Source organism: Struthio camelus, chromosome 3 (assembly GCF_040807025.1).
Source record: "Struthio camelus isolate bStrCam1 chromosome 3, bStrCam1.hap1, whole genome shotgun sequence".
Classification (NCBI taxonomy): domain Eukaryota; kingdom Metazoa; phylum Chordata; class Aves; order Struthioniformes; family Struthionidae; genus Struthio; species Struthio camelus.
Genome location: NC_090944.1, coordinates 7,123,151 through 7,150,510, shown reverse-complemented (window position 1 = coordinate 7,150,510; position 27,360 = coordinate 7,123,151).

The following is a 27,360-nucleotide window of genomic DNA, read 5'->3' as shown; positions in this document are numbered from 1 at the left end:
CTCAACACCACGCTCTCCACCTGCTCGCGCACTCGCTCGCACACTCGCTCGCTCGCTCGCTCACAGGCAAAGTGACAGCGGCACTTCCCCCAGCCCCACCTCCAGAAAGACCCCGGCATTGTGATGCCATGGTGACATCACTTCCACACACCTTGTCTGCCAGGGCACCCCCAGGCCCCACCTGACGCTGCTCTCACCCAAACCCCAACAAGGCGCAGCCCACCAAGGCCAGCCCCAACACAGCTCCCGCCAGCACAAAGCCCAACCAAAGCCCAGAGTCGTCCCTGACAAGCCCATGCCGAGCCCGTGGCTCATTCTTTCTTTGGGCACTTTTCCCCTTCTGGACGGGTTGCTGCTGTGCCCTCCAATTGTGCACAGCAATCTTGTTGCAATTGTGAGCGGAAACGGCACACAAGCCATTTGCAGCACGCCTGCGGGGAGCTTTCTGGCGTGAGGCCCCAATTGGCAGAAGCTGCTCCTGCTTCTCTAGACTTTGTATAGGCAGCTTCCTTGTTATCCTCAAGCACAAGGCAACAGTGACTTGCTACAAGACTGGAGCAAAGGGCAGGGACCAACTGATTTCTTCTAACCCACTGGCTACCATTGAGGACTTGAGGGCGATGGAAGTGAACACTGTGGTCCCCATCAGGAGCACATATTGTGTCTGTGCAAAGAGCGCTGCAGAACGGGCATTGCTTCCAGCAGCCGTGCAGCCCTTCAACTCCGATTGTATGAGGTTTCCAGTTCCAAGCTTTCAGATGAGGCATGGAAAATGCCTGTTTCAGCTTTGCTAGCACAGGGGCCAGAGCTTTACTCATTGCCTCCTCCAGGAGCTCTAGCTCCTTTCTTTCTTGATGCTCAGTGCTTTTCAGATGACTTCTGGGAAGTTCAGAATTAGCTCCAAGTCTGCTCCCAAATTCCTCTAGCCACAGGGAGACATTGCCACAGTTCTCTTGGACAACTGGAGTTGTAGGCGCAAAGCTAGCAGCAGCAGCAAGAGTCTGGAATGAATTCAGGGAAACATGGAACAAGTTCTTCAGCCTTGAATTGTTCTTGTCTAAGCAATAGTTGTTAACACACTTCTCAACGAAACCTTCTAAAACATGTTGGGGGAAATGAATGTGCTGCCTGAACTTCTCACCATTCTCTTCCTCCGCAAGAGAGAGGAGAATAGCCGTTTCTAGTTGAGATCGATGGCCATTGAAAGCTGGAGAGTTAGAGCTCCTTTCCCAGGCTATATCAAGAGCAGTCTTCACAGACACTGCCTGTCAAAGAGCTCCTGAAAGCTCGTCACATAATAAAATCAGCAACTGCTGTGATAGAGGGCACTGCTTGGCAGGACATGTGGAAACTTGTGAAGAAGTCTTCTCTCTGGCCCTGCAGGTAGAAAGTGGGGTCGTTTGCTCTTGTGAAAGCCTTCTGCATCTTTGCCAACCTTTCTGCTGCCACTTTGCCTAGAGACACTGCTGAATGTATTCTGTATCCATGAGTGAAGACATATGTGGAGTTCCTGGCTGCAGAGTCCACCTGTTCTCTTATTTCATGCAGTCTGTCATGAATGCAACTTTGGTTGTCATGCATTGGCTCCTGTTCCTTTGTGTCGATGGGGAGGCTGATGAGCTGTGTGATGCGGTCGTGAAGCTGCTCCGTTCTGGTAATAGCACAGCTGCGCAAAGGCTTTTTCCTGAAGGGCAGTGCTCCCTTCATGACCACCTGCTTGGAAATAGCTTCGATTGGGCAGGTCTCTCTCAGGGAGTGGTCCTCTCAGGTCCCGAGTACAATTGTTTGTTGTCCCCACTGTAACGCTGAGCCATCTATTTCGTAGGCCCTATGCACGGTGTCTGGTTCACTCCCCCAGGTGACATGACAGTTTTGATCCCACACATTCCTCCAGTTCAAGTCTTGTGGAAGATTCATGGCTTGCTAGACATATGATGGAGAGATGGGAGTTCGAGACTTGTATGCCCAGGCCCCAATCATATAGACGCACCGTTGGTATTATTCCCGATACGGTTGTTCTCTCTTTCATATTAACTGGAATGATCCCAAGGGGAATGGGGCTCCCTGTGTGCGTGGCCAGTGGCAACCAAGCTGTAATTTGGGGAGTAGTCACTCAATGTGCAAAACCTTTCCTTAGCTCCAAAACCAGATTGCTAGCTGTACGTTCTAACCATTCCCTCAACTGGTTTAAATCAACTAGGTGAACCAACCCCATGCCAATCCATATGACCTATAGCATTGGAACACTACATGAGCACGTTACAGGCGATTGTGGAAGGTGTGTGATGGGCTCGACCATCGACGGGAACCAATTCTGAGAAGAAAGGAAAAGAAAACTTCTGGGATGTGAGTGTTAAAATTTTAGCCTTAACATTTCACAGAATCACAGGCTCAGAGAATGGTGGAGGTTGGAAGGGACCTCCGGAGATCCTGGAGTCCAACGCCCCTGCTCAGCCAGGGTCCTCTGGAGCATATTGCCCAGGATTGGGCCAGGCGGCTTTTGAATATCTCCAGGGAAGGAGACTCCACAACCTCTCTGGGCGACCTGGTCGAGTGCTCCGGAACCCTCTCCGCACCCCCAAAAAAAGGCGTAGATCCCCTCAACACCCCCATGACAAGGCCCAGCACCGCCAAAACAACGCCCAGATCCCCTCAGTACCCCGAAAACAAGGCTCAGATCCCCTCAGCACCCTTACGACAAGCCCTCACCCCCAACACAAGGCCCACACCCTGAAAACAAGGCCCAGATGCCCTAAGCACCCCGAAAACAAGCCTAGTTCTCCCAAAACAACGCCCACCACCCCCAACACAACACCATGACCACTCAGGACCCCCACGACAAGCCCAGCACCCCCAACACAAGGCCCACGTCCCCTAAGCACCCCCAAAACAAGACCCAGATCCCCTCTCCACCCCCATAACAAGCCCAGCAAACCCTACACAATGCCCAGCACCCCCAACACAATGCCCTGATCCCCTCAGCACCCCCACGACAACCCAGCACTCCCAAAACAAGGCCCAGCACCCCAAAAACAAGGCCCTGATCCCCTCTCCACCCCCACAAAAAACCCAGCAGCCCCAACACAAGGCCCATCTCCTCTAAGCACCCCCACAACAACACCCAAATCCCCTCAGCACCCCCAACACAATGCCCAGATCCCCTCTGCACCCCAGAACAAAGACCAGCACTCCAAAAACAAGGCCCTGATCCCTTCTGCACCCCCATGACAAGCCCAGCACCCCCAACACAAGGCCCACCTCCTCTAAGCACCCCCACAACAACACCCAGATCCCCTATGCACCCCCAACACAAGGTCCAGATCCCCTCTGCACCCCCCACGACAAGACCAGCACCCCCAACACAACGCCCCACTCCCCCCTGCACCCCCGCCACAAGCCCAGCACCAGCAGACACCCTGACCAGAAGGCTAGCCCGCGAGTTTATTGTATACATGTGTTGGGAAGTACGACTAGCATCTGAAATACAAAGGGATGAAATGAAATGCAGCTTCCAGCAGCAATGATCTCTTGCACTGCCTGCAAGGGATGCCATGGGAAATGCATCCTTTGCCAAGAAGCATTTTATTTCTTCCTCTCTGTTTGGCTCTTGCTTGAAATGTTCCAGCAGAGTGGTCTCACTAGGGAGGTTTATGTTTCGTTCTGCAGGAGGAGGTGCACTGGAAGATACTTTGTAGAGCCATTGTTTCCAGAGGCTAGCCAAGTGTTGCCTCAGCTTTTCTTCATGCAGCTCTTCCTTCTTTAGCGACAAAGCCACCAGTTGCCTTCTCTTGACAAGCTCGTGTTCACATTCTGGCTTCTTCTGATGCCCTTTGCTCGGATTCTTCTCCCGTTCAATGAACTCGGCAGACTTTCTCTGTGTCTCTTCCACAAGTGCTTCTCTCAGATCTTGCGGTTGATTTTCAATGCTTGCTTTCCGCTGAATCAAAAGCCCACTGGCGTCATCTTCCCTGAAATACGGTTCCAAGTCTTTCCAGAGGGTCTCCTATTTATCTTGCACTTCCTCCATAAGGCTTCTTCGGGTCACATGCGGAACGTCTCCCTTTCTAATCCGATTGTTCCGTTTCATTTGCAAGTCTAGGATGTGGCTCCCCAGCTGCCAGGTCCACTGGCTGTCGGTTGTTCCTAAGCTGTTGTCTGCGGCAACTTCCCGAGTGTTTTGGAAAGGGAAAACAAACTTTTCATTCAGCAGAGCCTTCCACAAGACACTCATACGAACTTTCAAGCTCGAGAGCCTTGAAATAGTGCCCTGCGATCCCTTCTTGGCAGCTTGGAGAATTGTGCTCTTTAACTGCTGCACGTGCTGGCTGTGTGTGGGGTTGGGTGGGGCCCTGGGTGGGTTTCCTTGCCACCCAGAGGTGAGCAAAGTAGTGACGGTGGGTGACATGGCAGAACGCCTGCTGGGCGGCTGGGCGGCTGTCCCTGCCATTTCCTCCAGCTTTTCCTGCAGGCGTCTTTGTCCTTGCATGTTTTGTTCCTGGGCACTTATTTCTCCAACATTGTGGTGCACAAAGCAGCAGCTTGGCGAAAGATTGACTTGCTTCATGCGGAGAAAAGCCTGCCCAGCTAGCTGAAGGACATCTTGCATGTCTCCAGGATTTTCTCCCAAGATATTGATCAGAGTCATGTTGCCAATGCCAATGCCAAAGGTGGCTAGCTCATTGTCATCATTAAGTGACTGCTTATTGGCCACCTCCATGGCACAAAGTCCTCCTGTGTCAACAATCAGCCTGTAATCAAAGTCCACGGCCTCTTGGCGTTTCTCGTCCACCTGAAGCAGCTGCATAAACGCTCCCCGCGTGCCTCTCCCCGCACTGACGTTCCACTGCAGACCAAACATGGCATTCAGCAGGCTTGACTTCCCCGGGCTCTGGATGCCAAGCACTGAGAGAACAAACGCTCTTCTCTCCCCTAGCTTCTCAATTAACTTGTCAAAGATTGCCCCAAGCCATCGTCACCGTACAGACGAAGCATCACCATCCACCACTTCAAGGGCATACCCTGAAACCATCAGATCGACTGCCACTTCAGGTAGTTTGCAAAAACATTCATCTTTTGAGTTCAAGGATTCTAGAGCTTCACGAATCTGCCCTACTTCTCTCAAAAGACACTTGAGACCAATGGATGAATCATTGACTGCATTGGAGAGGGCTTCTAACTTATTCATCAATGCTGTTTTCAGACTGGTTTTTTTATTGCTTTTCTTTATTTCCAGGATTTGATACCTTCACTGATGATATTCTTTCTGAAGTTCCTCCAAGTGCTCAGAGGACAGGTCATCCCTAAAGACCTTCCTCCACTGCAGCAAGTATTTCTTGGTGTCTCTTGCCTGTGCCTGGAGAAAAGCGAGGACTGATTTCATCAGCTGCTTGAGGGGGAACGCTCTGTCGAGTTGCTTTCTTCGTCCTGCACACTTCTCTGGCTCAGTTTGGCTCCCATGATGTTCTATGTTCTTGTTCCTCTTTTCCTGCAAGCGGGGGAGCTCTTTCTCCTTTTTACACCATGGGTACCATAGTTGTCCTTGAAGAGGCAGTAGCTGTGATTTGATCTCAAACACAATTTCTCCTTTGTCAAGAATCCCACCAAGGTTCTTGCCTTTGCTTTGGCTCTCACACACTCTTCTGCCTCTTTAGCCACAATAAATCCACGTTGGCGAGCTGTGTCCTGACAAGCATCAAGCCTTAAGAGGTTGTTTCACCTTGCTAGCAGATCTCTGATTGTTTTTACCAGCTCCTCTACTAATTCTGCTGTGTTTCTGTTCTGGATACCTCTTTTTACATTCTGGCTAGATCGGCCACATGCAACATTCTCTTCTTCAGTGAAAAGACAAATCAAAGGCTTTTGAGACTGCCACGGGTCACGTACAATGTTCATGCCTTTCTTGTCACTCTGGTCAGACTCAGCTAACTGAGAGCCTCCTTCACAGAAGAGATCTGCTGTAAAAACGGCAATTGTTGTTCATGACCTCTAGCATCTCCATGCAGGTTACAAAAAGCAACACAGCCGTCAAAAGTGTCGTCAGCACTGCCACTGGCACAGGACCAAGAGATCTCCACAACACCTGTCATTAGAAGACAGCCTTTGGTGCTGCCTTTGCAATGTCGGTGGAAGAAAGTGTCGTGTTTGTGTTTAGTCGGCAGAGCATTCAGGAGCTGAGCCTTGGAAGAGAAAGGAGAACTCCCGATCCGTATGAAGGACACGATGGGTGTGTCTGCCTGATCAATCGGTTTGTTTTTGTGCCTCTGAATTGTGGTCTGCTCCTCTGAATTGTGGTCTGCTTTCCCAATTGTTCCGTGGCTTTCCAGCTCTTTTTAACTTGGCTGAGGGAACTCTCTTGGTGCGGTGCATGGATTTGGTAGCAGGAGGGGGAGCACCAAGTGGCACAAAGCAAGGTTTGTTGAAATGTACTGGCTCGTGAAATCATGGGCACCATGAAACATCGCCACCTGGAGGTCCATGGCATGTGTGTGTGTCAGACCTGCTGTAACAGAGGCATCCCCTTCTTCACGCTCAGCATTGAAAAACTCACTGTCAATATCTGAGGCACTATCTGAGCACTCAGCGCCAAGGCTTGTTGCATTCGGAGTGCTCAGAACGCCTTCTTTTGCTTTGCCATGCTCCTGGCAAACCAGATACCTTCCACGGTAGTCCAGCATCAGCAGCTTGTGCCGAAAATGGAAGGGGTATTCACTGCCAATCCTGGGCTGGCTGTCACACAGGGCAGTCTTGTCGATAACCTGAAGATCTGCCCTCCCCCTTTTCCTTGCGTAGCAATTTTCTAGTCCCGGTTGTTTGATCAAGTGGAGGACCTCTTGGCCTCTGGAACGCTCATTCCTTTTAGGATCCTCCCACTGTTCTGCTGAGGGTGATGGCTTGGATGAATCTTTCTGCTCAGCCCCCTGACCAATATCAATTCTCCCCCGTTTTATAACTTCTTTCTGCAGATCACTGTTGGAGGCTACATAGTCTCCATTCACAGGGGAATTCAGATCTTGCTCCAGAGCGCCCCCAGGATCACATCCACCGCACTTTCTAAGGATCTCACGGACTTCTTCTGACAGCCAGTTTCCTATGTGATGGTTCATCTGAGCTAAGCATTTAAACTTCTGTTCTGGAGACATGTTTTTGCATGTTGCTGCTCTACTCAGACCTGTCAGGAGCAGGAAAGCCTGAGTTCGGGGAACGGCTGACTTCCTAAGACTCAGGGAGCATTCCTGCGCCGCCTTCTTTTCACTTCACATGGTGTTTCACTCTCGCCTCCCGCAGAGTCTTGCTCAGAGGTTTATTGACGCTGGCCCGGAGGTGGCAAAGGCGTCTAGCTCCGCGGGCGCTGGTTACTGGCACGTCTGCCCAGGCGCGGAGCCTGCTGCTGGCCCCAATCAGCTGGCCCTTGCCTGGCGCCTCCTCAGCACTCGCTGTGGCCTTCGCAGGAAGGAGGCGCATCTGCGGAGGCCCTTGCGCAGCCCTCTGAAGGCGCCTGCAGGGCAGGCTGGGCAGGCTGGGCACAGCAGGCAGGCCAGGGCCGCTGTGCAGCCGGTGGCTGCAGCGGGAGGGGAGGGCGCCTCCGGTGGTGGGCTCCAGAGCTGCATGGTGGGCCAGCGCTGCAGGGAGGTGGCACACGCTGGCTCCTCGTCCTCTTCGTCCTCGGACTGCCCGGGGGGTGAAAGTGGCCGCACTGTGCCTTCCCCTGCCAGCGGGACGGGTGCCCAGGCACAGTGCAGGATGGACCGGCGCGGGATGTGGGCTGGCCAGTCGAGGTGTGGGGCTTTGGGGAGGCAGTCCAGCAGCTCGTGTCCTTCCTCGCTGAGCAACACGGTCTGGTTGCGCCCAAAGCGGACCCGCCTGCGTGGTGGGGATGGCGGGAGGGCTGTGGGCACAAGCAGCTCACCCAGCACTCCTGCAGGTGTTGGGGGAGCGTCCAGCAGGATGGAGGGTGGTGGCAGTGGGAGAGGGCCATCCAACTTCCATCCATCCGTGTCCGGCTCGGAGGTCGGCAGGAGGTGGCGAGGGGGCAAGGTGTCCTCGCTTGTGAGCCTGGGAGGGAGAAAGGTGGTGAGGAGGCTGCCTTGGGTGCCCCAGGGGGAAGCTCTGGTGGCAGCAGACGCCAAAGGGTGCCAGGGTGCGGGCGGAGGGGGCGCTGGGGCCAGGGCTGCAGCAGTGGGCAAGGAGCAAAGGGGCTTCCCAGTTGGTGAGCAGCAGGCATGCGGCATGTCCTGGGCATCCCGCGCATCAACCCCAGCCCTAGCCATGCCATGCCCTGCTCTTTGGGGGGCCCAGGCCAGGCGCAGGTCCGTGGCTCTGGGCTGCATCGGGCTCTTGCCTGCGGTGGGCCTGGCCAGGGCTGTGGGGCAGCCCCCCTGCAGGCCAGGCCTCCGCTTACCCTGCCTGCCGGCTGGCTGCACAGTCCTGCGTCTCCACCGTGGGCAGCAAGGAGGCTGCTGGAAGAGGAGGCAGAGAGGCAGTGAGCGAGGGCAGCCCGTGGGCGGAGCCCCAGCTGGGGCCGAGGGCGGTGGGCGCTGGCGGCGCTGGGCTGTCTTGGCCGGGAGGCGCTGCCGAGCGCGCCTGTGCTCTGGGCCGGTGCTGCTCACCTCCGGGCTCGTCCACGCTGCCGTTGCCCAGGCTGCCAGCACTGCCGCGAGGCCCCTGCACAGCCCAAGAGAGCGCTGCCTTAGTGGCGAGCATCCACGCTGCGCCAAGAGGCGCCCTGCTCGCGGAAGGGCTGCGCGGGGCACGCAGAGCTGAGGCTGGAGGCAGGCTTGCGCGCAGCACCGTCAGGCTGCCCTTGCTGCAGGTGCTGCCGCGGCCTCAGCCCTCTCGCTGCCCGCGCCAGCTCGGGGCCATGCCCAGGCTGACTCCTACCTTGGGCCAGGGCCTTTTCCCCGCCGGCACCAACACCACCGCTATGCACAGGATCGTGAAGACGTTGACGACCGAGGGCATGTGGGCCAGGCACACCACAAAAAGGCTCAGCACCACAAACTCGCCCACGACGCTCAGCCTCCGAGGCTCCATGCCGCCACCGGAAGCGCGCCGCGAGTGTGCAGCCTGCTCAGCGCTCCGCCTCCACGTCCTGCTCCAAGAGTGCCACCCAAAACACAGCACCCACCTCTGAGCACGCCGCCCCTTGCAGCCACCCTCCCCCTCCCCGACCAAGGCAGACCAGCAGCCCCCAAAGCCCTGCTCCCCACCGCCCCTCCAACGCCCCTCCACCAACCTCCCCGGCCCTGACCGCTCCGCTCTGCTCTGCGGCTCACCCTGTGCACGCTCCTCCGCACCCCAAGATCGACAGTGTCAATCTGACACCAGGAGAAGAGCCAAAGGCCGCCGAGAGCAACTCTGCAAAAAGCAGGGCACGGTGCGCTCACTCCGTTGGCCTTGCCTGGCTGCCCGCTCCCGCGGCTGCTTTCCCACGTGTGACGCGGGGACACCGGGTGGTGAGCAGCAAGGGCGCAGAATGGTGCCCGAGCGTGGCTGGGCTTCGCGGCGGGGACGTTTGCCTGATTGTGGCACTTGTGCCCACCGAGGGAGCGTGCAGCGGGTGGTGGGCGCTGGGGGGGCGACAAAGCCAGGGAGAGCGCCCCGAGGGGAGGAGAGACTGCAGAGAGATGGAAGGAGCCAGCTCTTACCCCGCTGCCTTGCTCCTTCGCCCCAGCTCAACACCACGCTCTCCACCTGCTCGCGCACTCGCTCGCACACTCGCTCGCTCGCTCGCTCACAGGCAAAGTGACAGCGGCACTTCCCCCAGCCCCACCTCCAGAAAGACCCCGGCATTGTGATGCCATGGTGACATCACTTCCACACACCTTGTCTGCCAGGGCACCCCCAGGCCCCACCTGACGCTGCTCTCACCCAAACCCCAACAAGGCGCAGCCCACCAAGGCCAGCCCCAACACAGCTCCCGCCAGCACAAAGCCCAACCAAAGCCCAGAGTCGTCCCTGACAAGCCCATGCCGAGCCCGTGGCTCATTCTTTCTTTGGGCACTTTTCCCCTTCTGGACGGGTTGCTGCTGTGCCCTCCAATTGTGCACAGCAATCTTGTTGCAATTGTGAGCGGAAACGGCACACAAGCCATTTGCAGCACGCCTGCGGGGAGCTTTCTGGCGTGAGGCCCCAATTGGCAGAAGCTGCTCCTGCTTCTCTAGACTTTGTATAGGCAGCTTCCTTGTTATCCTCAAGCACAAGGCAACAGTGACTTGCTACAAGACTGGAGCAAAGGGCAGGGACCAACTGATTTCTTCTAACCCACTGGCTACCATTGAGGACTTGAGGGCGATGGAAGTGAACACTGTGGTCCCCATCAGGAGCACATATTGTGTCTGTGCAAAGAGCGCTGCAGAACGGGCATTGCTTCCAGCAGCCGTGCAGCCCTTCAACTCCGATTGTATGAGGTTTCCAGTTCCAAGCTTTCAGATGAGGCATGGAAAATGCCTGTTTCAGGTTTGCTAGCACAGGGGCCAGAGCTTTACTCATTGCCTCCTCCAGGAGCTCTAGCTCCTTTCTTTCTTGATGCTCAGTGCTTTTCAGATGACTTCTGGGAAGTTCAGAATTAGCTCCAAGTCTCCTCCCAAATTCCTCTAGCCACAGGGAGACATTGCCACAGTTCTCTTGGACAACTGGAGTTGTAGGCGCAAAGCTAGCAGCAGCAGCAAGAGTCTGGAATGAATTCAGGGAAACATGGAACAAGTTCTTCAGCCTTGAATTGTTCTTGTCTAAGCAATAGTTGTTAACACACTTCTCAACGAAACCTTCTAAAACATGTTGGGGGAAATGAATGTGCTGCCTGAACTTCTCACCATTCTCTTCCTCCGCAAGAGAGAGGAGAATAGCCGTTTCTAGTTGAGATCGATGGCCATTGAAAGCTGGAGAGTTAGAGCTCCTTTCCCAGGCTATATCAAGAGCAGTCTTCACAGACACTGCCTGTCAAAGAGCTCCTGAAAGCTCGTCACATAATAAAATCAGCAACTGCTGTGATAGAGGGCACTGCTTGGCAGGACATGTGGAAACTTGTGAAGAAGTCTTCTCTCTGGCCCTGCAGGTAGAAAGTGGGGTCGTTTGCTCTTGTGAAAGCCTTCTGCATCTTTGCCAACCTTTCTGCTGCCACTTTGCCTAGAGACACTGCTGAATGTCTTCTGTATCCATGAGTGAAGACATATGTGGAGTTCCTGGCTGCCGAGTCCACCTGTTTTCCTATTTCATGCAGTCTGTCATGAATGCAACTTTGGTTGTCATGCATTGGCTCCTGTTCCTTTGTGTCGATGGGGAGGCTGATGAGCTGTGTGATGCGGTCGTGAAGCTGCTCCGTTCTGGTAATAGCGCAGCTGCGCAAAGGCTTTTTCCTGAAGGGCAGTGCTCCCTTCATGACCACCTGCTTGGAAATAGCTTCGATTGGGCAGGTCTCTCTCAGGGAGTGGTCCTCTCAGGTCCCGAGTACAATTGTTTGTTGTCCCCACTGTAACGCTGAGCCATCTATTTCGTAGGCCCTACGCACGGTGTCTGGTTCACTCCCCCAGATGACATGACAGTTTTGATCCCACGCATTCCTCCAGTTCAAGTCTTGTGGAAGATTCATGGCTTGCTAGACATATGATGGAGAGATGGGAGTTCGAGACTTGTATGCCCAGGCCCCAATCATATAGACGCACCGTTGGTATTATTCCAGATACGGTTGTTCTCTCTTTCATATTAACTGGAATGATCCCAAGGGGAATGGGGCTCCCTGTGTGCGTGGGCAGTGGCAACCAAGCTGTAATTTGGGGAGTAGTCACTCAATGTGCAAAACCTTTCCTTAGCTCCAAAACCAGATTGCTAGCTGTACGTTCTAACCATTCCCTCAACTGGTTTAAATCAACTAGGTGAACCAACCCCATGCCAATCCATATGACCTATAGCATTGGAACACTACATGAGCACGTTACAGGCGATTGTGGAAGGTGTGTGATGGGCTCGACCATCGACGGGAACCAATTCTGAGAAGAAAGGAAAAGAAAACTTCTGGGATGTGAGTGTTAAAATTTTAGCCTTAACATTTCACAGAATCACAGGCTCAGAGAATGGTGGAGGTTGGAAGGGACCTCCGGAGATCCTGGAGTCCAACGCCCCTGCTCAGCCAGGGTCCTCTGGAGCATATTGCCCAGGATTGGGCCAGGCGGCTTTTGAATATCTCCAGGGAAGGAGACTCCACAACCTCTCTGGGCGACCTGGTCGAGTGCTCCGGAACCCTCTCCGCACCCCCAAAAAAAGGCGTAGATCCCCTCAACACCCCCATGACAAGGCCCAGCACCGCCAAAACAACGCCCAGATCCCCTCAGTACCCCGAAAACAAGGCTCAGATCCCCTCAGCACCCTTACGACAAGCCCTCACCCCCAACACAAGGCCCACACCCTGAAAACAAGGCCCAGATGCCCTAAGCACCCCGAAAACAAGCCTAGTTCTCCCAAAACAACGCCCACCACCCCCAACACAACACCATGACCACTCAGGACCCCCACGACAAGCCCAGCACCCCCAACACAAGGCCCACGTCCCCTAAGCACCCCCAAAACAAGACCCAGATCCCCTCTCCACCCCCATAACAAGCCCAGCAAACCCTACACAATGCCCAGCACCCCCAACACAATGCCCTGATCCCCTCAGCACCCCCACGACAACCCAGCACTCCCAAAACAAGGCCCAGCACCCCAAAAACAAGGCCCTGATCCCCTCTCCACCCCCACAAAAAACCCAGCAGCCCCAACACAAGGCCCATCTCCTCTAAGCACCCCCACAACAACACCCAAATCCCCTCAGCACCCCCAACACAATGCCCAGATCCCCTCTGCACCCCAGAACAAAGACCAGCACTCCAAAAACAAGGCCCTGATCCCTTCTGCACCCCCATGACAAGCCCAGCACCCCCAACACAAGGCCCACCTCCTCTAAGCACCCCCACAACAACACCCAGATCCCCTATGCACCCCCAACACAAGGTCCAGATCCCCTCTGCACCCCCCACGACAAGACCAGCACCCCCAACACAACGCCCCACTCCCCCCTGCACCCCCGCCACAAGCCCAGCACCAGCAGACACCCTGACCAGAAGGCTAGCCCGCGAGTTTATTGTATACATGTGTTGGGAAGTACGACTAGCATCTGAAATACAAAGGGATGAAATGAAATGCAGCTTCCAGCAGCAATGATCTCTTGCACTGCCTGCAAGGGATGCCATGGGAAATGCATCCTTTGCCAAGAAGCATTTTATTTCTTCCTCTCTGTTTGGCTCTTGCTTGAAATGTTCCAGCAGAGTGGTCTCACTAGGGAGGTTTATGTTTCGTTCTGCAGGAGGAGGTGCACTGGAAGATACTTTGTAGAGCCATTGTTTCCAGAGGCTAGCCAAGTGTTGCCTCAGCTTTTCTTCATGCAGCTCTTCCTTCTTTAGCGACAAAGCCACCAGTTGCCTTCTCTTGACAAGCTCGTGTTCACATTCTGGCTTCTTCTGATGCCCTTTGCTCGGATTCTTCTCCCGTTCAATGAACTCGGCAGACTTTCTCTGTGTCTCTTCCACAAGTGCTTCTCTCAGATCTTGCGGTTGATTTTCAATGCTTGCTTTCCGCTGAATCAAAAGCCCACTGGCGTCATCTTCCCTGAAATACGGTTCCAAGTCTTTCCAGAGGGTCTCCTATTTATCTTGCACTTCCTCCATAAGGCTTCTTCGGGTCACATGCGGAACGTCTCCCTTTCTAATCCGATTGTTCCGTTTCATTTGCAAGTCTAGGATGTGGCTCCCCAGCTGCCAGGTCCACTGGCTGTCGGTTGTTCCTAAGCTGTTGTCTGCGGCAACTTCCCGAGTGTTTTGGAAAGGGAAAACAAACTTTTCATTCAGCAGAGCCTTCCACAAGACACTCATACGAACTTTCAAGCTCGAGAGCCTTGAAATAGTGCCCTGCGATCCCTTCTTGGCAGCTTGGAGAATTGTGCTCTTTAACTGCTGCACGTGCTGGCTGTGTGTGGGGTTGGGTGGGGCCATGGGTGGGTTTCCTTGCCACCCAGAGGTGAGCAAAGTAGTGACTGTGGGTGACATGGCAGAACGCCTGCTGGGCGGCTGGGTGGCTGTCCCTGCCATTTCCTCCAGCTTTTCCTGCAGGCGTCTTTGTCCTTGCATGTTTTGTTCCTGGGCACTTATTTCTCCAACATTGTGGTGCACAAAGCAGCAGCTTGGCGAAAGATTGACTTGCTTCATGCGGAGAAAAGCCTGCCCAGCTAGCTGAAGGACATCTTGCATGTCTCCAGGATTTTCTCCCAAGATATTGATCAGAGTCATGTTGCCAATGCCAATGCCAAAGGTGGCTAGCTCATTGTCATCATTAAGTGACTGCTTATTGGCCACCTCCATGGCACAAAGTCCTCCTGTGTCAACAATCAGCCTGTAATCAAAGTCCACGGCCTCTTGGCGTTTCTCGTCCACCTGAAGCAGCTGCATAAACGCTCCCCGCGTGCCTCTCCCCGCACTGACGTTCCACTGCAGACCAAACATGGCATTCAGCAGGCTTGACTTCCCCGGGCTCTGGATGCCAAGCACTGAGAGAACAAACGCTCTTCTCTCCCCTAGCTTCTCAATTAACTTGTCAAAGATTGCCCCAAGCCATCGTCACCGTACAGACGAAGCATCACCATCCACCACTTCAAGGGCATACCCTGAAACCATCAGATCGACTGCCACTTCAGGTAGTTTGCAAAAACATTCATCTTTTGAGTTCAAGGATTCTAGAGCTTCACGAATCTGCCCTACTTCTCTCAAAAGACACTTGAGACCAATGGATGAATCATTGACTGCATTGGAGAGGGCTTCTAACTTATTCATCAATGCTGTTTTCAGACTGGTTTTTTCCTTGCTTTTCTTTATTTCCAGGATTTGATACCTTCACTGATGATATTCTTTCTGAAGTTCCTCCAAGTGCTCAGAGGACAGGTCTTCCCTAAAGACCTTCCTCCACTGCAGCAAGTATTTCTTGGTGTCTCTTGCCTGTGCCTGGAGAAAAGCGAGGACTGATTTCATCAGCTGCTTGAGGGGGAACGCTCTGTCGAGTTGCTTTCTTCGTCCTGCACACTTCTCTGGCTCAGTTTGGCTCCCATGATGTTCTATGTTCTTGTTCCTCTTTTCCTGCAAGCGGGGGAGCTCTTTCTCCTTTTTACACCATGGGTACCATAGTTGTCCTTGAAGAGGCAGTAGCTGTGATTTGATCTCAAACACAATTTCTCCTTTGTCAAGAATCCCACCAAGGTTCTTGCCTTTGCTTTGGCTCTCACACACTCTTCTGCCTCTTTAGCCACAATAAATCCACGTTGGCGAGCTGTGTCCTGACAAGCATCAAGCCTTAAAAGGTTGTTTCACCTTGCTAGCAGATCTCTGATTGTTTTTATCAGCTCCTCTACTAATTCTGCTTTGTTTCTGTTCTGGATACCTCTTTTTACATTCTGGCTAGATTGGCCACATGCAACATTCTCTTCTTCAGTGAAAAGACAAATCAAAGGCTTTTGAGACTGCCACGGGTCACGTACAATGTTCATGCCTTTCTTGTCACTCTGGTCAGACTCAGCTAACTGAGAGCCTCCTTCACAGAAGAGATCTGCTGTAAAAACGGCAATTGTTGTTCATGACCTCTAGCATCTCCATGCAGGTTACAAAAAGCAACACAGCCGTCAAAAGTGTCATCAGCACTGCCACTGGCACAGGACCAAGAGATCTGCACAACACCTGTCGTTAGAAGACAGTCTTTGGTGCTGCCTTTGCAATGTCGGTGGAAGAAAGTGTCGTGTTTGTGTTTAGTCGGCAGAGCATTCAGGAGCTGAGCCTTGGAAGAGAAAGGAGAACTCCCGATCCGTATGAAGGACACGATGGGTGTGTCTGCCTGATCAATCGGTTTGTTTTTGTGCCTCTGAATTGTGGTCTGCTCCTCTGAATTGTGGTCTGCTTTCCCAATTGTTCCATCCCTTTCCAGCTCTTTTTAACTTGGCTGAGGGAACTCTCTTGGTGCGGTGCATGGATTTGGTAGCAGGAGGGGGAGCACCAAGTGGCACAAAGCAAGGTTTGTTGAAATGTACTGGCTCGTGAAATCATGGGCACCATGAAACATCGCCACCTGGAGGTCCATGGCATGTGTGTGTGTCAGACCTGCTGTAACAGAGGCATCCCCTTCTTCACGCTCAGCATTGAAAAACTCACTGTCAATATCTGAGGCACTATCTGAGCACTCAGCACCAAGGCTTGTTGCATTTGGAGTGCTCAGAACGCCTTCTTTTGCTTTGCCATGCTCCTGGCAAACCAGATACCTTCCACGGTAGTCCAGCATCAGCAGCTTGTGCCGAAAATGGAAGGGGTATTCACTGCCAATCCTGGGCTGGCTGTCACACAGGGCAGTCTTGTCGATAACCTGAAGATCTGCCCTCCCCCTTTTCCTTGCGTAGCAATTTTCTAGTCCCGGGTGTTTGATCAAGTGGAAGACCTCTTGGCCTCTGGAACGCTCATTCCTTTTAGGATCCTCCCACTGTTCTGCTGAGGGTGATGGCTTGGATGAATCTTTCTGCTCAGCCCCCTGACCAATATCAATTCTCCCCCGTTTTATAAATTCTTTCTGCAGATCACTGTTGGAGGCTACATAGTCTCCATTCACAGGGGAATTCAGATCTTGCTCCAGAGCGCCCCCAGGATCACATCCACCGCACTTTCTAAGGATCTCACGGACTTCTTCTGACAGCCAGTTTCCTATGTGATGGTTCATCTGAGCTAAGCATTTAAACTTCTGTTCTGGAGACATGTTTTTGCATGTTGCTGCTCTACTCAGACCTGTCAGGAGCAGGAAAGCCTGAGTTCGGGGAACGGCTGACTTCCTAAGACTCAGGGAGCATTCCTGCGCCGCCTTCTTTTCACTTCACATGGTGTTTCACTCTCGCCTCCCGCAGAGTCTTGCTCAGAGGTTTATTGACGCTGGCCCGGAGGTGGCAAAGGCGTCTAGCTCCGCGGGCGCTGGTTACTGGCACGTCTGCCCAGGCGCGGAGCCTGCTGCTGGCCCCAATCAGCTGGCCCTTGCCTGGCGCCTCCTCAGCACTCGCCGTGGCCTTCGCAGGAAGGAGGCGCATCTGCGGAGGCCCTTGCGCAGCCCTCTGAAGGCGCCTGCAGGGCAGGCTGGGCAGGCTGGGCACAGCAGGCAGGCCAGGGCCGCTGTGCAGCCGGTGGCTGCAGCGGGAGGGGAGGGCGCCTCCGGTGGTGGGCTCCAGAGCTGCATGGTGGGCCAGCGCTGCAGGGAGGTGGCACACGCTGGCTCCTCGTCCTCTTCGTCCTCGGACTGCCCGGGGGGTGAAAGTGGCCGCACTGTGCCTTCCCCTGCCAGCGGGACGGGTGCCCAGGCACAGTGCAGGATGGACCGGCGCGGGATGTGGGCTGGCCAGTCGAGGTGTGGGGCTTTGGGGAGGCAGTCCAGCAGCTCGTGTCCTTCCTCGCTGAGCAACACGGTCTGGTTGCGCCCAAAGCGGACCCGCCTGCGTGGTGGGGATGGCGGGAGGGCTGTGGGCACAAGCAGCTCACCCAGCACTCCTGCAGGTGTTGGGGGAGCGTCCAGCAGGATGGAGGGTGGTGGCAGTGGGAGAGGGCCATCCAACTTCCATCCATCCGTGTCCGGCTCGGAGGTTGGCAGGAGGTGGCGAGGGGGCAAGATGTCCTCGCTTGTGAGCCTGGGAGGGAGAAAGGAGGTGAGGAGGCTGCCTTGGGTGCCCCAGGGGGAAGCCCTGGTGGCAGCAGACGCCAAAGGGTGCCAGGGTGCGGGCGGAGGGGGCGCTGGGGCCAGGGCTGCAGCAGTGGGCAAGGAGCAAAGGGGCTTCCCAGTTGGTGAGCAGCAGGCATGCGGCATGTCCTGGGCATCCCGCGCATCAACCCCAGCCCTAGCCATGCCATGCCCTGCTCTTTGGGGGGCCCAGGCCAGGCGCAGGTCCGTGGCTCTGGGCTGCATCGGGCTCTTGCCTGCGGTGGGCCTGGCCAGGGCTGTGGGGCAGCCCCCCTGCAGGCCAGGCCTCCGCTTACCCTGCCTGCCGGCTGGCTGCACAGTCCTGCGTCTCCACCGTGGGCAGGAAGGAGGCTGCTGGAAGAGGAGGCAGAGAGGCAGTGAGCGAGGGCAGCCCGTGGGCGGAGCCCCAGCTGGGGCCGAGGGCGGTGGGCGCTGGCGGCGCTGGGCTGTCTTGGCCGGGAGGCGCTGCCGAGCGCGCCTGTGCTCTGGGCCGGTGCTGCTCACCTCCGGGCTCGTCCACGCTGCCGTTGCCCAGGCTGCCAGCACTGCCGCGAGGCCCCTGCACAGCCCAAGAGAGCGCTGCCTTAGTGGCGAGCATCCACGCTGCGCCCAGAGGCGCCCTGCTCGCGGAAGGGCTGCGCGGGGCACGCAGAGCTGAGGCTGGAGGCAGGCTTGCGCGCAGCACCGTCAGGCTGCCCTTGCTGCAGGTGCTGCCGCGGCCTCAGCCCTCTCGCTGCCCGCGCCAGCTCGGGGCCATGCCCAGGCTGACTCCTACCTTGGGCCAGGGCCTTTTCCCCGCCGGCACCAACACCACCGCTATGCACAGGATCGTGAAGACGTTGACGACCGAGGGCATGTGGGCCAGGCACACCACAAAAAGGCTCAGCACCACAAACTCGCCCACGACGCTCAGCCTCCGAGGCTCCATGCCGCCACCGGAAGCGCGCCGCGAGTGTGCAGCCTGCTCAGCGCTCCGCCTCCACGTCCTGCTCCAAGAGTGCCACCCAAAACACAGCACCCACCTCTGAGCACGCCGCCCCTTGCAGCCACCCTCCCCCTCCCCGACCAAGGCAGACCAGCAGCCCCCAAAGCCCTGCTCCCCACCGCCCCTCCAACGCCCCTCCACCAACCTCCCCGGCCCTGACCGCTCCGCTCTGCTCTGCGGCTCACCCTGTGCACGCTCCTCCGCACCCCAAGATCGACAGCGTCAATCTGACACCAGGAGAAGAGCCAAAGGCCGCCGAGAGCAACTCTGCAAAAAGCAGGGCACGGTGCGCTCACTCCGTTGGCCTTGCCTGGCTGCCCGCTCCCGCGGCTGCTTTCCCACGTGTGACGCGGGGACACCGGGTGGTGAGCAGCAAGGGCGCAGAATGGTGCCCGAGCGTGGCTGGGCTTCGCGGCGGGGACGTTTGCCTGATTGTGGCACTTGTGCCCACCGAGGGAGCGTGCAGCGCGTGGTGGGCGCTGGGGGGGCGACAAAGCCAGGGAGAGCGCCCCGAGGGGAGGAGAGACTGCAGAGAGATGGAAGGAGTCAGCTCTTACCCCGCTGCCTTGCTCCTTCGCCCCAGCTCAACACCACGCTCTCCACCTGCTCGCGCACTCGCTCGCACACTCGCTCGCTCGCTCGCTCACAGGCAAAGTGACAGCGGCACTTCCCCCAGCCCCACCTCCAGAAAGACCCCGGCATTGTGATGCCATGGTGACATCACTTCCACACACCTTGTCTGCCAGGGCACCCCCAGGCCCCACCTGACGCTGCTCTCACCCAAACCCCAACAAGGCGCAGCCCACCAAGGCCAGCCCCAACACAGCTCCCGCCAGCACAAAGCCCAACCAAAGCCCAGAGTCGTCCCTGACAAGCCCATGCCGAGCCCGTGGCTCATTCTTTCTTTGGGCACTTTTCCCCTTCTGGACGGGTTGCTGCTGTGCCCTCCAATTGTGCACAGCAATCTTGTTGCAATTGTGAGCGGAAACGGCACACAAGCCATTTGCAGCATGCCTGCGGGGAGCTTTCTGGCGTGAGGCCCCAATTGGCAGAAGCTGCTCCTGCTTCTCTAGACTTTGTATAGGCAGCTTCCTTGTTATCCTCAAGCACAAGGCAACAGTGACTTGCTACAAGACTGGAGCAAAGGGCAGGGACCAACTGATTTCTTCTAACCCACTGGCTACCATTGAGGACTTGAGGGCGATGGAAGTGAACACTGTGGTCCCCATCAGGAGCACATATTGTGTCTGTGCAAAGAGCGCTGCAGAACGGGCATTGCTTCCAGCAGCCGTGCAGCCGTTCAACTCCGATTGTATGAGGTTTCCAGTTCCAAGCTTTCAGATGAGGCATGGAAAATGCCTGTTTCAGGTTTGCTAGCACAGGGGCCAGAGCTTTACTCATTGCCTCCTCCAGGAGCTCTAGCTCCTTTCTTTCTTGATGCTCAGTGCTTTTCAGATGACTTCTGGGAAGTTCAGAATTAGCTCCAAGTCTCCTCCCAAATTCCTCTAGCCACAGGGAGACATTGCCACAGTTCTCTTGGACAACTGGAGTTGTAGGCGCAAAGCTAGCAGCAGCAGCAAGAGTCTGGAATGAATTCAGGGAAACATGGAACAAGTTCTTCAGCCTTGAATTGTTCTTGTCTAAGCAATAGTTGTTAACACACTTTTCAACGAAACCTTCTAAAACATGTTGGGGGAAATGAATGTGCTGCCTGAACTTCTCACCATTCTCTTCCTCCGCAAGAGAGAGGAGAATAGCCGTTTCTAGTTGAGATCGATGGCCATTGAAAGCTGGAGAGTTAGAGCTCCTTTCCCAGGCTATATCAAGAGCAGTCTTCACAGACACTGCCTGTCAAAGAGCTCCTGAAAGCTCGTCACATAATAAAATCAGCAACTGCTGTGATAGAGGGCACTGCTTGGCAGGACATGTGGAAACTTGTGAAGAAGTCTTCTCTCTGGCCCTGCAGGTAGAAAGTGGGGTCGTTTGCTCTTGTGAAAGCCTTCTGCATCTTTGCCAACCTTTCTGCTGCCACTTTGCCTAGAGACACTGCTGAATGTATTCTGTATCCATGAGTGAAGACAAATGTAGAGTTCCTGGCTGCAGAGTCCACCTGTTCTCTTATTTCATGCAGTCTGTCATGAATGCAACTTTGGTTGTCATGCATTGGCTCCTGTTCCTTTGTGTCGATGGGGAGGCTGATGAGCTGTGTGATGCGGTCGTGAAGCTGCTCCGTTCTGGTAATAGCACAGCTGCGCAAAGGCTTTTTCCTGAAGGGCAGTGCTCCCTTCATGACCACCTGCTTGGAAATAGCTTCGATTGGGCAGGTCTCTCTCAGGGAGTGGTCCTCTCAGGTCCCGAGTACAATTGTTTGTTGTCCCCACTGTAACGCTGAGCCATCTATTTCGTAGGCCCTATGCACGGTGTCTGGTTCACTCCCCCAGGTGACATGACAGTTTTGATCCCACACTTTCCTCCAGTTCAAGTCTTGTGGAAGATTCATGGCTTGCTAGACATATGATGGAGAGATGGGAGTTCGAGACTTGTATGCCCAGGCCCCAATCATATAGACGCACCGTTGGTATTATTCCAGATACGGTTGTTCTCTCTTTCATATTAACTGGAATGATCCCAAGGGGAATGGGGCTCCCTGTGTGCGTGGGCAGTGGCAACCAAGCTGTAATTTGGGGAGTAGTCACTCAATGTGCAAAACCTTTCCTTAGCTCCAAAACCAGATTGCTAGCTGTACGTTCTAACCATTCCCTCAACTGGTTTAAATCAACTAGGTGAACCAACCCCATGCCAATCCATATGACCTATAGCATTGGAACACTACATGAGCACGTTACAGGCGATTGTGGAAGGTGTGTGATGGGCTCGACCATCGACGGGAACCAATTCTGAGAAGAAAGGAAAAGAAAACTTCTGGGATGTGAGTGTTAAAATTTTAGCCTTAACATTTCACAGAATCACAGGCTCAGAGAATGGTGGAGGTTGGAAGGGACCTCCGGAGATCCTGGAGTCCAACGCCCCTGCTCAGCCAGGGTCCTCTGGAGCATATTGCCCAGGATTGGGCCAGGCGGCTTTTGAATATCTCCAGGGAAGGAGACTCCACAACCTCTCTGGGCGACCTGGTCGAGTGCTCCGGAACCCTCTCCGCACCCCCAAAAAAAGGCGTAGATCCCCTCAACACCCCCACGACAAGGCCCAGCACCGCCAAAACAACGCCCAGATCCCCTCAGTACCCCGAAAACAAGGCTCAGATCCCCTCAGCACCCTTACGACAAGCCCTCACCCCCAACACAAGGCCCACACCCTGAAAACAAGGCCCAGATGCCCTAAGCACCCCGAAAACAAGCCTAGTTCTCCCAAAACAACGCCCACCACCCCCAACACAACACCATGACCACTCAGGACCCCCACGACAAGCCCAGCACCCCCAACACAAGGCCCACGTCCCCTAAGCACCCCCAAAACAAGACCCAGATCCCCTCTCCACCCCCATAACAAGCCCAGCAAACCCTACACAATGCCCAGCACCCCCAACACAATGCCCTGATCCCCTCAGCACCCCCACGACAACCCAGCACTCCCAAAACAAGGCCCAGCACCCCAAAAACAAGGCCCTGATCCCCTCTCCACCCCCACAAAAAACCCAGCAGCCCCAACACAAGGCCCATCTCCTCTAAGCACCCCCACAACAACACCCAAATCCCCTCAGCACCCCCAACACAATGCCCAGATCCCCTCTGCACCCCAGAACAAAGACCAGCACTCCAAAAACAAGGCCCTGATCCCTTCTGCACCCCCATGACAAGCCCAGCACCCCCAACACAAGGCCCACCTCCTCTAAGCACCCCCACAACAACACCCAGATCCCCTATGCACCCCCAACACAAGGTCCAGATCCCCTCTGCACCCCCCACGACAAGACCAGCACCCCCAACACAACGCCCCACTCCCCCCTGCACCCCCGCCACAAGCCCAGCACCAGCAGACACCCTGACCAGAAGGCTAGCCCGCGAGTTTATTGTATACATGTGTTGGGAAGTACGACTAGCATCTGAAATACAAAGGGATGAAATGAAATGCAGCTTCCAGCAGCAATGATCTCTTGCACTGCCTGCAAGGGATGCCATGGGAAATGCATCCTTTGCCAAGAAGCATTTTATTTCTTCCTCTCTGTTTGGCTCTTGCTTGAAATGTTCCAGCAGAGTGGTCTCACTAGGGAGGTTTATGTTTGGTTCTGCAGGAGGAGGTGCACTGGAAGATACTTTGTAGAGCCATTGTTTCCAGAGGCTAGCCAAGTGTTGCCTCAGCTTTTCTTCATGCAGCTCTTCCTTCTTTAGCGACAAAGCCACCAGTTGCCTTCTCTTGACAAGCTCGTGTTCACATTCTGGCTTCTTCTGATGCCCTTTGCTCGGATTCTTCTCCCGTTCAATGAACTCGGCAGACTTTCTCTGTGTCTCTTCCACAAGTGCTTCTCTCAGATCTTGCGGTTGATTTTCAATGCTTGCTTTCCGCTGAATCAAAAGCCCACTGGCGTCATCTTCCCTGAAATACGGTTCCAAGTCTTTCCAGAGGGTCTCCTATTTATCTTGCACTTCCTCCATAAGGCTTCTTCGGGTCACATGCGGAACGTCTCCCTTTCTAATCCGATTGTTCCGTTTCATTTGCAAGTCTAGGATGTGGCTCCCCAGCTGCCAGGTCCACTGGCTGTCGGTTGTTCCTAAGCTGTTGTCTGCGGCAACTTCCCGAGTGTTTTGGAAAGGGAAAACAAACTTTTCATTCAGCAGAGCCTTCCACAAGACACTCATACGAACTTTCAAGCTCGAGAGCCTTGAAATAGTGCCCTGCGATCCCTTCTTGGCAGCTTGGAGAATTGTGCTCTTTAACTGCTGCACGTGCTGGCTGTGTGTGGGGTTGGGTGGGGCCCTGGGTGGGTTTCCTTGCCACCCAGAGGTGAGCAAAGTAGTGACGGTGGGTGACATGGCAGAACGCCTGCTGGGCGGCTGGGCGGCTGTCCCTGCCATTTCCTCCAGCTTTTCCTGCAGGCGTCTTTGTGCTTGCATGTTTTGTTCCTGGGCAGTTATTTCTCCAACATTGTGGTGCACAAAGCAGCAGCTTGGCGAAAGATTGACTTGCTTCATGCGGAGAAAAGCCTGCCCAGCTAGCTGAAGGACATCTTGCATGTCTCCAGGATTTTCTCCCAAGATATTGATCAGAGTCATGTTGCCAATGCCAATGCCAAAGGTGGCTAGCTCATTGTCATCATTAAGTGACTGCTTATTGGCCACCTCCATGGCACAAAGTCCTGCTGTGTCAACAATCAGCCTGTAATCAAAGTCCACGGCCTCTTGGCGTTTCTCGTCCACCTGAAGCAGCTGCATAAACGCTCCCCGCGTGCCTCTCCCCGCACTGACGTTCCACTGCAGACCAAACATGGCATTCAGCAGGCTTGACTTCCCCGGGCTCTGGATGCCAAGCACTGAGAGAACAAACGCTCTTCTCTCCCCTAGCTTCTCAATTAACTTGTCAAAGATTGCCCCAAGCCATCGTCACCGTACAGACGAAGCATCACCATCCACCACTTCAAGGGCATACCCTGAAACCATCAGATCGACTGCCACTTCAGGTAGTTTGCAAAAACATTCATCTTTTGAGTTCAAGGATTCTAGAGCTTCACGAATCTGCCCTACTTCTCTCAAAAGACACTTGAGACCAATGGATGAATCATTGACTGCATTGGAGAGGGCTTCTAACTTATTCATCAATGCTGTTTTCAGACTGGTTTTTTTATTGCTTTTCTTTATTTCCAGGATTTGATACCTTCACTGATGATATTCTTTCTGAAGTTCCTCCAAGTGCTCAGAGGACAGGTCATCCCTAAAGACCTTCCTCCACTGCAGCAAGTATTTCTTGGTGTCTCTTGCCTGTGCCTGGAGAAAAGCGAGGACTGATTTCATCAGCTGCTTGAGGGGGAACGCTCTGTCGAGTTGCTTTCTTCGTCCTGCACACTTCTCTGGCTCACTTTGGCTCCCATGATGTTCTATGTTCTTGTTCCTCTTTTCCTGCAAGCGGGGGAGCTCTTTCTCCTTTTTACACCATGGGTACCATAGTTGTCCTTGAAGAGGCAGTAGCTGTGATTTGATCTCAAACACAATTTCTCCTTTGTCAAGAATCCCACCAAGGTTCTTGCCTTTGCTTTGGCTCTCACACACTCTTCTGCCTCTTTAGCCACAATAAATCCACGTTGGCGAGCTGTGTCCTGACAAGCATCAAGCCTTAAGAGGTTGTTTCACCTTGCTAGCAGATCTCTGATTGTTTTTACCAGCTCCTCTACTAATTCTGCTTTGTTTCTGTTCTGGATACCTCTTTTTACATTCTGGCTAGATCGGCCACATGCAACATTCTCTTCTTCAGTGAAAAGACAAATCAAAGGCTTTTGAGACTGCCACGGGTCACGTACAATGTTCATGCCTTTCTTGTCACTCTGGTCAGACTCAGCTAACTGAGAGCCTCCTTCACAGAAGAGATCTGCTGTAAAAACGGCAATTGTTGTTCATGACCTCTAGCATCTCCATGCAGGTTACAAAAAGCAACACAGCCGTCAAAAGTGTCGTCAGCACTGCCACTGGCACAGGACCAAGAGATCTCCACAACACCTGTCATTAGAAGACAGCCTTTGGTGCTGCCTTTGCAATGTCGGTGGAAGAAAGTGTCGTGTTTGTGTTTAGTCGGCAGAGCATTCAGGAGCTGAGCCTTGGAAGAGAAAGGAGAACTCCCGATCCGTATGAAGGACACGATGGGTGTGTCTGCCTGATCAATCGGTTTGTTTTTGTGCCTCTGAATTGTGGTCTGCTCCTCTGAATTGTGGTCTGCTTTCCCAATTGTTCCGTGGCTTTCCAGCTCTTTTTAACTTGGCTGAGGGAACTCTCTTGGTGCGGTGCATGGATTTGGTAGCAGGAGGGGGAGCACCAAGTGGCACAAAGCGAGGTTTGTTGAAATGTACTGGCTCGTGAAATCATGGGCACCATGAAACATCGCCACCTGGAGGTCCATGGCATGTGTGTGTGTCAGACCTGCTGTAACAGAGGCATCCCCTTCTTCACGCTCAGCATTGAAAAACTCACTGTCAATATCTGAGGCACTATCTGAGCACTCAGCGCCAAGGCTTGTTGCATTCGGAGTGCTCAGAACGCCTTCTTTTGCTTTGCCATGCTCCTGGCAAACCAGATACCTTCCACGGTAGTCCAGCATCAGCAGCTTGTGCCGAAAAGGGAAGGGGTATTCACTGCCAATCCTGGGCTGGCTGTCACACAGGGCAGTCTTGTCGATAACCTGAAGATCTGCCCTCCCCCTTTTCCTTGCGTAGCAATTTTCTAGTCCCGGTTGTTTGATCAAGTGGAAGACCTCTTGGCCTCTGGAACGCTCATTCCTTTTAGGATCCTCCCACTGTTCTGCTGAGGGTGATGGCTTGGATGAATCTTTCTGCTCAGCCCCCTGACCAATATCAATTCTCCCCCGTTTTATAACTTCTTTCTGCAGATCACTGTTGGAGGCTACATAGTCTCCATTCACAGGGGAATTCAGATCTTGCTCCAGAGCGCCCCCAGGATCACATCCACCGCACTTTCTAAGGATCTCACGGACTTCTTCTGACAGCCAGTTTCCTATGTGATGGTTCATCTGAGCTAAGCATTTAAACTTCTGTTCTGGAGACATGTTTTTGCATGTTGCTGCTCTACTCAGACCTGTCAGGAGCAGGAAAGCCTGAGTTCGGGGAACGGCTGACTTCCTAAGACTCAGGGAGCATTCCTGCGCCGCCTTCTTTTCACTTCACATGGTGTTTCACTCTCGCCTCCCGCAGAGTCTTGCTCAGAGGTTTATTGACGCTGGCCCGGAGGTGGCAAAGGCGTCTAGCTCCGCGGGCGCTGGTTACTGGCACGTCTGCCCAGGCGCGGAGCCTGCTGCTGGCCCCAATCAGCTGGCCCTTGCCTGGCGCCTCCTCAGCACTCGCTGTGGCCTTCGCAGGAAGGAGGCGCATCTGCAGAGGCCCTTGCGCAGCCCTCTGAAGGCGCCTGCAGGGCAGGCTGGGCAGGCTGGGCACAGCAGGCAGGCCAGGGCCGCTGTGCAGCCGGTGGCTGCAGCGGGAGGGGAGGGCGCCTCCGGTGGTGGGCTCCAGAGCTGCATGGTGGGCCAGCGCTGCAGGGAGGTGGCACACGCTGGCTCCTCGTCCTCTTCGTCCTCGGACTGCCCGGGGGGTGAAAGTGGCCGCACTGTGCCTTCCCCTGCCAGCGGGACGGGTGCCCAGGCACAGTGCAGGATGGACCGGCGCGGGATGTGGGCTGGCCAGTCGAGGTGTGGGGCTTTGGGGAGGCAGTCCAGCAGCTCGTGTCCTTCCTCGCTGAGCAACACGGTCTGGTTGCGCCCAAAGCGGACCCGCCTGCGTGGTGGGGATGGCGGGAGGGCTGTGGGCACAAGCAGCTCACCCAGCACTCCTGCAGGTGTTGGGGGAGCGTCCAGCAGGATGGAGGGTGGTGGCAGTGGGAGAGGGCCATCCAACTTCCATCCATCCGTGTCCGGCTCGGAGGTCGGCAGGAGGT